Here is a 15,855-nt window from a genome sequence, read left to right on the forward strand (position 1 = left end):
GGTTTATAGACAGACAATTGCATGTTAGAGGAAACAATATCTTTCAGTCAGACAAAGTTGGAATGCTAGAGATCAATGAAGGACCCCTGTTTACATTCCACCTGTATTGATTTGCAGTATGAAGAGATTCACAGCTGTCAGAGAGTCATAATAGTAGATGATGAGAGCCTCCATGTCTCCAGCCAGCAGGGGGAGGTGCTGTGAGGCGGGTTGTGCCTTTCGGCTCCATCCTTATTTGGTTTAGTTAGCATTCAACCCCTGTCTGCTCACTTCTTAAGTTGCAGCTGGCCTCCTTCCTGCCTCACACGAAATTCAGTCCAGCTCAGAAATTGTCAATAAACCTTCCACAGGCTCATTTCTTGTTCTCTGTCTCTGCATTTACTTCAAAGTATAATATCGTTGAAGGGAAGGGAATGTGATAATGACTCCAAGGATCCCAAATAGCCCCAGAGAACCTTCTGAGAATTAAAACTGTCTAGGAGACACATTGTAAGTCAGACAAGGGTCAAAAATTCCTGCTGTATCCACCACTTTCACCAAAGATGGAAGTTTATTTTATTAAGTCTTATGGTTTATATATATAATACTAAAAGAAGACTTTTTTTTTTTACTTTACTTTTATGAAGTCAAGACAATTTTGTAAACTATCCTTCCAGCCACACCAGCCAAATAAATGCAGACCTAGCATAAATCAATTCCGTTTACAGCTAAGCTGCTTGTCATACCAGCTCTCATTCCATTTTTAGGAATATTAAGACCTTTTGTCATTTGGAAGCCCATTTTGTGTTGAGGTAAGCTGAGGTGAGATGAGAAGAGCTAAGATAAGCTGTCACTCCAGATAATACATTTAATTTAGCTACTGAGGTATACCTGCATAGTGTGTTTTTTTCAAAGTCAAATTACTGCATGTACAATCTCATTTAGGAATCTAGAATGTGATCAGAGGTGTCCAGTGGAATTCTTGTTTGGTCTGTCTGAAATAGCATAGAACAAACTTTTCTTTCTCCTATATCCTGGCACCGTTTTTTTCGAATTATCCAGGTTTAATAGAATATTCATGTCAATGGATTATCCATTTGAATGTGTTTGTCTGGCCACAGCTCTGTATTTCTGCCATTTGTGTGTAAGCATTATTTTACTGCTTTGTATAATAATTTGCATGAATTTACATAAAATCAAATGTTAGGTATTAGTTCACAATCTCACATTTGATTCTTTGAATTTTTTTTGTCACAACGATATTTTTTTTTATACCTGTTTAAAAACACAAAGACAATGATTATTAACAATTTACTTTTTTTTGACAATTATACAACAAATGAGTAGTCACAATGTGTGGTTTCCCTGTAGATCACCACATTCATTAACAGTACCTGCTGCTAGACTGATATCAATTTAAACGACTGTAGTTAAGTTCTCAATGATAACAACTGTGGAGAATAAATGAGTTATTCACATGGTTTAATGGGTCATTCATCCCACAGCAGATGAATTTTGGCCAACATGGTAATAAATGCAAGTTTATGTCATAAATATAGTAATAGCCAATATTGTTTTGCAAAATTTTGAATGTGGATTTATACTATTACCATTTATTTATTGAATTGATCAGGTTTGATGTAAAACCTGACTGGTGTATATATGTGTTTTTTTATTTTTTTTATTTTTTTAGAATCTATATACAGTGTTTTAGTATTAATGCAAGTTAAATCACATCAGCGGCAAGTTTGAGGTCTTTGTTATAAATTTGAGTTGTAAGAAACAAACCCCCTGGACTTCAGATCAATATTTGTGTAACACTTGCGTCCCAAATGCCCAAAGTTTAAAGACAGTTTAGCGTGAGAGTCATGACAGTGATAGTGTGCATGACGTGAGGAACAGCACTTCAGTGACAGGTACTGTCTGAACATTCGGTTTGCATGCTCGTTTTGATGAAGCTACCTACCGACTCACAGCTGTTTCCTCACCGAAACTGGCGGTTTCACTTATTCCAGAGAACATTGGATCATGCTGCAAGCCATGTGTTCCTCAATCTTCTCCTTCCATTATTTTTCCATCTCTTCTCGTTACATCAAAATCATTAATAAATAAATACAAATATAATTTAGAAACAGAAACGTGCCCAGACGTAAAGTGTTTTTAATGTAACGTGCAGGTTATACGACAGGACCTGACAGGACCTCAGGAATAAATGGTTCATCGGCTGAGGAAGTTATTCGTATGTAGCTGAATAATATAATCGATGTTAGCTCTCTTATAGGTGTACAGACTTTCTGATCACTGTCATTTAGGTCACTGGTGCTTTGTTAGAGAACCGTGTGCCTTTAAATGTTACTCAGAGAGTGAGTGCAAGAGTGAGGGAGAGATTAGGGATGGTGTCGCTGCAGGGCTCCAAGGATTGATTGATGGCAGCCGTATTTACGCCATCAGGTTCGCTGTATGCAGCCAAAATGGCTGCCTGTTCCCACAGAGAGTACAGACGCCCCCCACCAGCACGGCAGACTAAAAAGCACTTTGAATCATAATGAAAAGGGAAATAAGAGCAATACTTAGGCATACTGTGAGACTCAGACAGGGAAATAGAAAGAGTAGGAAATGGTGGGACGGATGGAGATTTTTAGGTCATCGGATGACCTTTAATAACTTGACAACAATATGAAAGCCTCAAATCTAATAAATCTTAGGAATTCCACTAGGTAAAGATAGGGTTCATAGAGTGTAGGAGGCTTCCCCAGACCTGTCCGTTCTATCTATCTATCTATCTATCTATCTATCTATCTATCTATCTATCTATCTATCTATCTGTCTGTCTGTCTGTCTGTCTGTCTGTCGTGTGTGTGTGTGTGTGTGTGTGTGTGTGTGTGTGTGTGTGTGTGTGTGTGTGTGTGTGTGTGTGTGTGTGTGTGTGTGTGTGTGTGTGTGTGTGTGTGTGATTTTTTGAGGGATGTATATTTATTTTTCAATCACAAACCTATTCTTTGGTTCTTCCCACAGCCCGACAAAGTGACTTCTCACTTTACATTTACATTTATATTTACAGCATTTGGCAGACACCCTTATCCAGAGCGACTCACAGAAGTGCTTTGTAGTCTCTATCAAAAGCACCCTCATGCTAGTTCACCAGGTCAGAGACTAAAAGTACCATCAGTCTAAAAAAAACTCTTTTGGGAAGGTTGGTGATATTTTGTTTTCAAGATACTTTAGACAAACCCTTTAGAAAGCTAAGAACTCTCAAGATCAAAAATCTTGCAGAACCACTGAAGTGCTCTTTTAACTATATTAGACATGAAAGTTGCATAATTCACATCAGGTAAGCATTTGTGTTTCATTTGTGAATTTTCTTTAGTGCCTTTCACATATCATAAATAAGTTTTGAGCCAGCTATGACCAAACTTCTAATACAAACCTAATATTAGAGCAAGTCTTTCAGCCACATTGCATCTGTCTGTAACATCATAATCATATTATTTCATAATTTACTATTTAACAATTTAATTATTCAAGTTAAATTCTTTAATGACTTCACTGACCTCTGAATTATGAACGAGAAGCTTTCTGGTATAAGGTACTTTTTGTTTCTCCAATTTAGTCATTGCAGTGAGAATAAAAAGCAAATGCTATGTATTTAGTAATACAAGGTGTTTTTTAAAAAGTTTCAAGACTAGCTCTGTTTTTAAAGATCTACATTCTACCTTCAAAGTAGTCACGTTGTACAGCAAAACAGCAATGTTGTCAAAACGGTGAACTTTGAGCCCGACCTTCATCTTCAGGAAGAGGGCAAAGTCGGCAGAAGTCAAATTTGGCGATTAAGGTGGGTGCGGAAGTGAAGTCAAGTTGTTTCCGGCAAGAAACTCACGTGTGAGGAGAGCTCGAGTGTTCACGTGGTGAGAATAGCAGACGTGGTAACGCACATGTTTAGAATAGCACCAGTTACACAGCTCCTGATGTACACAGGACGATGTCTTTTGGCACTTTTAAAGGTCAGTGTTCCCTTTGACTCTGTGTGTGTGTGTGTGTGTGTGTGTGTGTGTGTGTGTGTGTGTGTGTGTGTGTGTGTGTGTGCGTTCAGCTGTGTGCTGCCATCTGTTGGCGGGTTACAAAACTAGGCTCCAAACTTTTTGAAACCACCTCCTAGATGTGATGAATGAAACCGAAGGCCACTAAATTAGCATGTCCTTATTCACCATATAGAGTATTGCACATGTCTTTTAAATTTATTCATTTGGGGAGTTCACCATACATGTCTCTTTCCAACTTGTAATTTCAGAAATGATAATGTATTAGAAGGAGTGCTTTTCATGTAAAACGTGCAGAAGATTAAAGAAAATGAATCAACACCTCAACATCAGAAATAAGCCTGAACTAGCTTAATGATATAAACCAGTGCAGCATTCAGCCCCAAAATCTAAGACTGTAGTTAGAGGTAATGAAAAGTCGTTCCTAGAGCTACAATTAGGGGACCTGAGGATTATCTCTAGTCGCAGTAGATTGCAGTATATGAGAGTTTGCTGCAATCTTTGTTTTTTTTAGCAGGCTTAAGTGCAATTGGTTCTGCTGCAGTTAACTCTGTGTGTGTCTCTCTGACTGGTGGTTTTGGGGAGTGTTGGGAGGGTGTGTTAGGAGAGGAAGTGACCTACATAGCACGACTCCCTTGCCTCAGCTGTCGTTTGCATTTCAAGGGATGATGAATAATTTACTGCTCCTCTTCCCCTATGCAAACGTGACAGCCTTCAATAAAATTAACGAATTTAACGAGCCCGAGTGACAATCAGCTCTGCGACACTTAAAAGCTCCCGGTCTGAGCCGCTGATAACGGAGCCTGAGGCGTATAGGTGAAAAAAAAAATTACAGTAGTGCCACAGGTGATGCTTTATCAGGAGCAGATCAAACACACTGAGCCACAGGAGCAGAAAAAAAAATCAGCAGGATTCTGCAGTATGGGAGCTGTTGGTTATTTTCTCATATGTAAAGCATCCACAGCATAAATCCTCTGTAGCAGAGCGGGGTTTCTATTTCAACACCGAGAAGAGCATGACAGCTTGTGTGGGTACGAGTTCAGTCCAAGTCCCAGATCTTTTTCTGTACCAGAACTTCTACCATGTCTCTGTATTCCAGCTATGATGCAATGGTTAGGTTACAGTTTTAGACTCGTGCGTGCACATCGTCAAACGTGCTCACGTCGAGTGCACACACAGAATCACCGGGGAGTGGGTAATAGTTTTATCAGGGTGAGCACAGGCACATACGTGCACTAGTGCCTGCAGCTATGGCTGGGCTCTATGGAAGAAAGTCAATTACGGTGGCATGAGGCAGCCTAGGGTGAACATATGGAAGAGAGATAATACAAGCAAGATGGCGGCCCTGTTCTCCCAGCAGCCCTAGTGCAGAGCCGTGGTGTGCCACTCTGCCTCCCTTCGTATTTACCTCACTCCGCACTGGGAAATAATAAGACTGCCTGGAATCTGTCGTGCACACAGAGAGACGCATGAGAGACAGCATCTCTAGGTGTGAAATACAAACTTCCAGGCAGGGTGATGTGTAAGCAAAATACATTTTGGGCTGCAGTTCCTGTTGTAGATTCAGCCTCAATATAAACCTAAATTTGGTTTTAAAGCAGCAAGGAAAGATATATTTTTATATTTGAATAAGTGTTTGAGGGTTTGTTGGGACCTCTGGGTGAAGCATTCACAGTACATAATGTATAATGTGTAATGTGCATCTACAGTCTTTATTTTGTTTGATTTAATTCTATTACCGTACACTGCAGGGTTTGTACTGTAAATGATTGAGTTTATAGCACTGCATTGGTTTAATGTGAAATCCCAGAAAACACAATGCATAGTGTCATATATACTACTATAGACAGGAGTGAGAATAGTGAAGTTTCTCTTTGTGCTACAATCTGAAAAACTCTTTTCAGTCTTTTGTTTTTCATTTTTGGGCAACTATTTATACACACACACACAAACCCTTTATGAGTTTCTATGCTAGTAAAGAGAGTTTGGTTTAGTAAACCACTGAAATTCATCTTTAAGTCTTTTTCATCTTTCAAAAATGGAATCTCAGTAGTTAAGCTTTTGAGCTTCAAATCAGAAGGTCACAAGTTCAAATCCCAGCATCACCAAGCCTGCTATAGTTGGCTCCTTGAGCACAAGACCCTTAACCTTCAACAGCTTAGTTGTATCTCTTGACATCAATTGGAGGTTTAATCAGGAATAAAATCTTCAGGCAAATGGATTGGGTTATGTTTTATTTTTCCACTGATACACATGCGTAAGTGGAAACATTCAGTGATATTAAAAGTAGGATTGTTATTTCCTCCCTTTAAATGTTTCACAGTCTCTATTCTTTTTTCTTTCTTATCCCCACATATAGACAGCTCTCCAACAATCAAACAGCTGGGTTAAAAGGAAGGCAAGAATGTTTTCTCTTTCATTCCACCTCTTTCACTACTGCAACACCAAATAACATTGTCATGCAAAGCCAAACGTTTGGCTGTTACCCGCAACACGACATGCTCAGTTGTGCGTTTGCGAAACAGCTCGAGAGAAAAAAAAAAGCCAGATCGTCGTGTTGGATTTTCCACTTTCTGTTTCAAACTGTGCCTGATGTATATTGTTCCTCAAACAGAAGAGGGTGGTAGAGAGAGGGAAGGAGGGGAAAAGAGAAAAGGCACGGCAGCATGGCAGAGCGTAAGTCTCTGTCAGAAAAGCAATCAGCCGCTCGAGCGTCTGGCCTCCTGCAGCCCGCTGATTACAGCATTAGGCTCAGCCCAATTCTTCCCCTTGTGTGGCAAATCATTTCGCCTGCAATAAAGAACTTTGAGACAAAGGAGAAGTTAATTAAGATTAATTAACTTTTTAATGATGCTACTACATTGCTATTTGTGTGTGTGGCCAAAGGCGTTTTTTTTTTTTTTTTTGAAGCACGTTCCCTATTTACTTTCATATTGCAATTCCCCTCCACTCCCCCACACTCCCTCACTGTCTCAGTGTTCGGTTTTATTAGGAGGTAAAGCAGATGCAAGGACATTTCCAGCTGCCTACCTTTGTGTTAATCTTTTTCCTTTTTGTCCACTTGTAGGTCAATTCTTCAGAGTTATAATAGGGATTTCTCTTTATGAGATCTCAGAGAATCTCAGAAATAGTTGATAGTAGCAGTAGTACTGTACATTTTTAATAATGTTATATAATTTTATAGATGTTAATGACATGCAAAACTGGCAGTTGTTATGTTTTCAAACTTCATATATACGTTCGGATCCATAGAACAAAAAACACATTAAATGCTATTAGCGCCTTAGCTACATAAAGGATCTTTTAATAGTTAAAATGCTACATAAAGGATTTTCTATCTGAAATTCTCTCTGCATTAGAAGCCCTTTAATGTAAGCTTCGATTCATTCCACACACTATCACACAAGGCAGGTTAGGTCCATGGATATCTGCTGCAAGTGCCAAATTCTGTTCAGTTGCCTGTTGCCACAAAAAACAAGTCATTACAACAGGCAATTGTATTTCCAGTCTTCAACTGCCCAGTTTTAATGAGCTTTTACTAAATCCTTTCCTTATTTCCATGACAGAAGTGCAACCCAATTTGGTCTTCTGCGTTGTAGCCCATCTGCTTCAAGGTTGCCATATTGTGTGTTCTCAAATGCTTTTCTGATCAACGTGGCTGTAACAAGTGATTATTCAAGCTCCCACAGTCTTGTTGTCAGCTCATACAAGTTTGGATATACTCTCTTGATCTCTTCTATCAACATGATGTTTGTGCCCTTGAAGTGAGCTGCTTCTAAAATACTCAAACCAGCCAGTCTGCCACCATCAACCATCGCAAGGTGAAAAAGTGATTTTTTTTTATTTCTCTTTTTTTTTATGTGAATATGAGTTGGAGTTCTTGGACTGTATCTGCATGATTCTAAACATTGTGCGACTGGCAACATTTTACAGAAGAGATGTACAGGTGTTCCTAATAAAGTGACCAGCTCAGATACATCTGCTCACTCTTAAAAAAAAAACTCTCCTGTTTAACAAACCCTTTTGTATAATTTCAGATCAAATTGTTTGATTTTCACATTTTGGGTTTTCATACTATACACATTCATATGCCATTCATCAGAGTACCAGTTATAGAAAGCGTTTAAGCCTCTGATGCATTAAACTTTCCTCAAGTGACGGCTCTGATGTACAAAAGCTCTTTTCAAACATACATATTCCGGGTAATAGGTATCATGATGGCAGAAATGCAGAGCAGATTTCAGCTAATGAGATAAAGAATCTAGACCCCTGCTATTCTAAACGTAAAATTCCTTAAATGAACCTGTTCCAGCTCATCAGCTATGGAATTATAAGGAGCGTTATGAGTTGAGTCGTCGTTTATTAGGGGTGGTTTGCCTTCTCGAACACACCTCAGTCGTATTATCCGGTTTATTGTGTATGTGAATGTGTGCGCTGGGAAATCACGAAACTGTGCTGGACTGTGACCCTCTAGAAGAGAGAGGTCCAGACCTGTGTTTAAGATGTGAAAGGTCTTTAATGTTTCAAATGTAGTAAAGTAGTGGTTATTAAAGAAGCTTCTATATAGACAGTACTTTACTGAATGTTTTTTTCTATTCCATATACAGTATGTGCCTCCAAGTATGCAAGAGGAAGGGAGAGACAGACTGGAAGTGAATCGATGCGTCTGTGTGTGTGTGTGTGTGTGTGTGTGTGTGTGTGTGTGTCTCCTGCAGGGGGCCTGGGACAGCCTCTGTATTGCTGTATTCCCTGTGTGTGCCTGCTGCTTTACATTCTGGCCGTGTACGCTGAGTCTCACACAGCAGCAGCAAGCAGCCATGCACATCCCTCATTCAGCCTGACTCCTCATTTATCAACTCACTCAACCATTTCTCCCTCTCTTCTCTGTCTTTCTTTGCTTCCTGTTTCCTTGCTCTCTTGCTTTTCTTCAGTATTTATAGTACATGAGTATCTACGCATTAGTATCTATCCCATTTCTATTACTTTATCCATAACTATTTGTGCATATCTATATGTGTCTTAATAATAAGACACAGAGAGGAGAAGAAGAAGAAGAAGAAAAAGAAAAGTGGAGAGTGTGTGTGTGTGTGTATGTGTGTGCATTACCCTAAATGTTTACAATTGTAACCCTCCTCCGCAGTTTTTGCCAGTTCACGAAGATGTCGAGTGCATTCCTAACCTCATCGCCCCCTCGAGGACATACTCTGAAAGTGCCCGTTATGGCTTCTCTTGTTCCGACATTAACTCAGTCTGCACGAGCAGAGAGGGTGGTACGTGGTATTAGCGCAGGCTTCACAGCTCGCCAGGTCTGGCCCAAACTTTGCATCTATCCAGAGAGAATATCAGACAGCAGAGATGAAAAAGCAGGAAATCAATAAAGAGGAGAGGGGGCAGCATAGAGACCCTGGCTCCGCTTTGATTGAGGGCTGACTGACAAGCCCTTCGCCTCTGTGATCTGCTGCATGCTGAATGATCAGTGTAGAGCGGCAAAGCAGCTACATTTCGTTCTCACACACACAAAACTTCAGACAGAAACTCAGTAAAGAATTCAGACATTTTACCCAAACAAAAGACAATGATGTAGACGCTCTTAAAAGTACATGAAGCAAGAATGACAGGAGTGCTGTGGTCATGAGCACTTGTTCATAAATCCTGCTTGTGTTACTGATTTCTACAAATAACGATACTACACTATATCATATGACTAAAGTAAATCTAAACAGCATTTGGAATGGGCTTATGCACTATATAGGCAAAGGTTTTGGATACTTGACTATAAGATTCATATGTGCCATTTAAACATCCCATTCACATTTTGTCCCCATTTGCTGTTATAATAACCTCCAGTCTTCTGGGAAGATGTTCCTCTAGATTTTCCAGTGTGCTTGTCGAGATTTGTGCTTAAATAAGGGTTTTAATAAAGTCAGGTACTGATGTAGGTGAGGTGAGAAAGCCTGGGGTGCAGCCAGCGTTCCATTTCATCCTAAAAGTGTTCATTAGGCTTTTAAATCTTCCACTCCAACACATGTAAACCGTATCTTCAGGCAGCTGGCTTTGTGCACAGGGTTGTTGTCATGCTGGAACGGGTTTGTGTTTCTTGAGACAAAATGGTTGAATTATCGATGATATGTTTATCATTCCTAAAATGGCTGATTCAAAGAAATGTGCTTGTTGATGCTGCACCTAATCTAAACCTAATACTAAGTAGATTCAAATACCACAAAATTGCCTCCTGGTCATTTTTTGTGTTATCATTTAGACACTAGTTACTAGACACCAAAACTCTCAGACTGAAATCTGCTTTCCTATTGCTGTAGCTGTCATGTTCAAAGCTCATTTCTAGTAAGAAGCTAATCCTCACAAAATACAATCCTACTAATGTTTTGTTTATTCATACCAGAAGTTAGTTAGCTGACTAGTTTACACAAAGGCTTTGAACAATAAGCATGTTGTATAGATTCTAGACACTAAGCATAATACACAAAAGAACTCATTTATATAACCGTATCAGTTTTCCATTGACCATAAATTGGATAAAATGTGCAAAAAGCAAAAAATAATCGGACTTCTATATTTCTTTGCTTGTTTTTTCCCAAACCTTATGGGTATGTATCATGTTTTGATCAAAATTACAAGCTCAATAACTGATTTAGGGTGAAGGTGAAAGAAAGAACATGACAAAGAGAGAATCCGTGCACTGATGTCACTGTGGGCATGCAGTGTGAGTAATGTGGATTATTTCTGGCATGTGTTGCCAGAACTCTGTTGTCTACTGGCAAAAAACTGGAAAGACTGCAAGACAGACAGACAAACACACACACATGCTTTATTTGGCACAACTTAGTATACTACATTTCTGTCAATAGTGCACTATTGTGTTTTCGGCCGAATAACTGAAAACTCAGCATATAGTGCATTTATGTACGTGCTCCAGACTACAGTTAAAATAAACTTGTGTCTATAAATGTTTATACTCTTTGGCTTGTCTCTGGCTGTCAAGCGCACCAGTTAAAATGGCTAACTGTTTTGGGGACATGTTGGATTCCCCCAATCTTGCAGCCAGCGCATCTAGAATGTGTCATTGTGCTCTGAATTTATAAACAAGCATTTGCACAGTTTCTCTGAATATCCAAACAGCCACAGAGTGCTTTGACTTCTTGACAGCAATCTGTCTATTAACTCGTCAACGGACAGGGATAAGGACAAGCATGGCCACATGGTGCACATTGCAAACTATGGCAAACCCTTTCCTACACTGTCTGCCAATGGGATTTAAGAAAAAGCCTTTTAATTTTTCTGAATAAATTTCATGGCATTCAATCCATAACAGAAAATAATACAATGTTCATATATGTGATATTATTGTCTGGAACCAAATAGAATGCTGCTGTTGGAATAGTAAGCAATTCTTGTTCAGTCTTTCTGGTGTAATGTTTTATTTTTGGATTAATCCTTTGCAAGGTTGAAATGCTCTTGTTTAGGTTCAATGTTTAGGTTCAATCTTTATGGTACAATATGACAATGCTTTATTTTGTAGTTGGACCTGATCAGTGTATAATGTTGCCCCTTAGACCATTCTCATTTATTAGTTTTGTTTGTCTAAATACTCAAAATAATTAGTCCACTTGTGTGAAAAAAACTTTAAACTGAGCAGAAGTGAATGACAGCAAGGTGAGTAAAGATTGCAGCAAAGAGTGGACTTTTGGGCTCACCTGGTTCCCCTTCCCTGGTTTCCTTCTGGGAAGCAAGACTTCATGATGGGCTGATGGCTGTGCCTAGCTCTGAATCATGCTGGGAAGGACTTTACTTTTATCTCCTCAAAGGCCAAATGCATATGCATCAGACACCTTCTGAACAACCTTCCCCACCAGCACATCCCCACTGCAGTCTGCCTTCAAGTCTGAAATGAGGCTAGAGGCAAGCGAGAAACAGCAGAAGGGAGGGTGAGTTTAAAGAAAGCAGTAGGCGTGTAGGAGCAGCAGTTCATGGCTATAAAGGAGATGAGATTGCAGCATATGTTCTTCACCACATTGGCTAAGATTGGTGACCTCTATAAGGGTCCTGGGAGGTGATTAAATTCCAACTATTACTTGCTGGCTATTCCTCTCTGATATCTGGAATGCTCTAAGCAATGTTCACACACACACACACACACACACACACACACACACACACACACACACACACACATACTTTAATACTATTTAATCCCTCCCATGTTTGATTTGGGAGGTGTATTTAGTCACATGACCAGAGCCATTTATGTTAAGGATTGGACGTATTTAAAATATTTAAAACATTAAAAAAAGAAATTTAATTCAATTTTATTTACAAAATACTTCTAGCAGTGGTGGACCATGTCACAAAACAGCTTTACAGAAATAAATTCAGGATCTAAATTTTAAATGAGTCATCTTATCCATACAACTTTATCTCTATGAACAAGTCACTGGCACACTCACAGTGGTGAGGAAAACTTTCTAAATGGAACCTGTCCTTATCTATGTGAATGTGCATAGTGGGAGTCTAAACAATTCCCTTCTATAAGTGTGTAATATATGTTTAAAAATAGGCAATTGTATGACCAAGAATTCATCATGAATTCAATCTGAGTAAAGTTGCCACCTGTTCAATGAGGGAAATGTACAGTAACTCTGGCAACTGCAGTCCGACACCATTGTCACAAAACAGTTCATCTTATAGTTTTCCACATACGAAATCTTTTTAATGTATCTAAATAAATAATTATCCATCGTTACATTTTAAAAAAGTATTGTTATCTGTAGCTGCTCCTGTGCTTAGAATATTCATACACTCTATATCATTGTATACAATATAAGGATTTGGATTAAAACCCACAAGCATTTCTTCTTCTTCTTCTTTTTCTTCTTTTCTTCTTCTTCTTCTTCTTCTTCTTCTTCTTGTCCTTCTTCTTCTTCTTCTTCTAATTATTAGTATTAGTATTATTATTATTCAATATGAACCTTAAATCTTTGCACCTGGAACACAGACACTTTAGAAGTACAAATAGCAGCAATGTCAGCATGTCATAAATAAACACTGTAAATGCATCACGCAACATTGTCTTTGTCCCCCGAGCTTCACATTTGACTGCTCGCACCCACAAAAAAGAAAAATCTCTGTCTGCATGACTTTTTATTTTTATTTTTTTGCTTTCAATGAGATCCCAGTCCCAGTTTACACTTTTAGTCTCAACTAGATGCCATGTAAAACTTTCTGGCAAGCTTTAAAAAAAGGAAAAAAGAATAGTGCACAATGCAGCTTTGTCATGTTTGTATCTATTTGAAACATGTTATCTGTTATCTGTTAAGTATTCATATTCAGATTTATTGCTACTATACAGCAACCATTGTGTAGAGGTTGTTCCTCCAAAAATGAAAAGGAAATAAAATATTAATTTTATACAAGACACAATTAAACATTAAAGGCAAAACAAATGAACAAAACATTCAAATTAGGGCTGTCAAAATTAACGTGTTAATAAAGCTTTAATGCAAATTCATTTTAACAGCACACGTTTTATTAACGCGCAATTAATGCAGCGCACATTTCTGTTTGACCATTTTTTATTAAAAATATAAATTAAAAAATATATAAAAAAAGCAAAAGTAAAATCTTCAATGCAACACACATTTATTCATGATGTCCTTTGTCATCTGAAAAAATAGTAAACTCCAGCCAAAAACCATTTTTAATCACTAAACATTTGTTCTACTTATGCACCAAATCTTAAATCAAGCACCCAAATCCGCCATGATGCACACATCCGGCAATTAAAACCATCCGTGTGGAAACATAGCAAAAGTTCTATTTGGTGTCTTGATGATTTATGTAATTTAAAACACCATAATTACTTACAGGAATATCTTCTCTTCATGCTCTATGTTGAGTTTGGTTTCTCAAATAATAAACATACAATTGCAAAAAGCATCCATATTTGTCCACGGCCATGTTAATTAGAGTATTAAAAACTTGAAAAGTATTAATTTAAGGTACATTTAGAACAGATAAATATGTGTGATTAGGTTGCAGTTATCATAAGTTAACTTGTGACAATCACGCGATCAATCACGATTAAATATTTTAATCATTTGACAGCCTTAATTAAAATGTGAAGTGGCTTATTTCTATTTTATTTGACTTTAGTTTGTGACTTTTGTGACTGTATTTTCACTGATCACATTGATTGTTATGTGATCTATAGTTGCCACATATGTTTTTGAGATTTACTCCCCAATTATTTGCTATAATAATTTCCTTTTTTTATCAGGAAGGTTTTCCACTAAATTTTAGAGTGTATCTGTGTGAATTTGTGCTCATTCACCCACAAGAACATTACTGAGATCAGACACTGATGTCAAGTGAAAATGTCTGGGTTTCAGTCGGCCTTCCAATTCACTTGAAAGGTGTTTAGTGGGGGTTGAGGTCAGGGCTCTGTTCCAGAAGCTCGAGTTCTTTCACTCCAACCTTAATAAACCCTGTGTGGTGTCTGTGTCTAATGTGTGAGTGTAATAGTTTGCTCCACATCATTCTTATTACGCCATCAATGAGACGTTGCGCTAGAACGCATTGCTCAACTCTCATAGTTTCATTGTCGAGCTGTTGGTATTAGATTTGAGTCTTCCCATCTAATATCATGACCGGCTGTCGCTGGGCATAATGCAGTTTGTTGTTCCAGTGTGTGCCAGCAAGGAGACACGCACATGCTCGAGATTCTCTCCTTCTTTCACATCCTTCTCTCACCTCTTTCCACTGACGCCCTTCATTCTTCTCACCTCGCTACCAAGCCTGGAAGGGAGGGAAGGAAGACAGAAAAAAAATGAAAGTGTGTGTGTGTGTGTGTGTGTGTGTGTGTGTGTGTGTGTGTGTGTGTGTGTGTGTGAGAGAGAGAGAGAGAGAGAGAGAGAGAGAGAGAGAGAGAGAGAGAGAGAGAAAGAGAAAGAGAGAGAGATCTCGGCTTCAGTACAGCAAACATGTCGCTGCAAAATTGTCCTTCACACCTGGTGCCTAGCAGGCAGGTCTACTGAAAACTACACCTCACTGGAACACTGTTTCACTGCAGAGGAGCAATTATATTTCGAGCTGCTCTGGGTCTAACTTTCCACACTACTGCAGATACGTATACTGCTTAGAGATGGGCAATAGGAATGCGATATTGCGATGTATTGCATACAATTTACCCAAAGTACTGTGTATATTGTGGCTATTGTCATTGTTTTTGGGAACGCTGACCAATTCTATTGTTAGCTGCAGGAAAAAGAAGTAATTCACTTTTACAATGTATTCTTGTTCCACTTGTTTTCTCTGATTAATAATTTTGTTGTTGTAGGTGTTTGTAAAAAGCAGCACTGTAACTACAACTACAAAAATACATTGGAGCTCGACTGGTTTTATATATATATATATATATATATATATATATATATATATATATATATATATATATATATATATATATAAATATAAATATACGGAAAAATATCCCGTTAAATATTGTCTCACAATATCCTATTCAACATACAGTCCTGTTTATAATACTGTTAATTAACTCAACTCTTCTGGTTCAGGTACTTGATGTAGGTGAGCGCGAGGAGGCCTGGGGTGCAGTCAGCATTCCAATTCATTCCGAAGGTTTTTAATAAGGTTGAGGTCAGAGCTCTATTGCAGGCCACTCAAGAGCTTCCACTCCAACCCATGTAAACCATATCTTTTGGAGCACTTACATGCTGGAACAGGTTCGGGGCTCCTAGTTCAAGTGAAGGGAAAAGATAGTTACCACGTCCAAAAACCTCCTTTGTGGTAACAGTTTGGCAAAGAA

This window comes from Silurus meridionalis, chromosome 23, assembly GCF_014805685.1.
Source record: "Silurus meridionalis isolate SWU-2019-XX chromosome 23, ASM1480568v1, whole genome shotgun sequence".
Lineage (NCBI taxonomy): Eukaryota > Metazoa > Chordata > Actinopteri > Siluriformes > Siluridae > Silurus > Silurus meridionalis.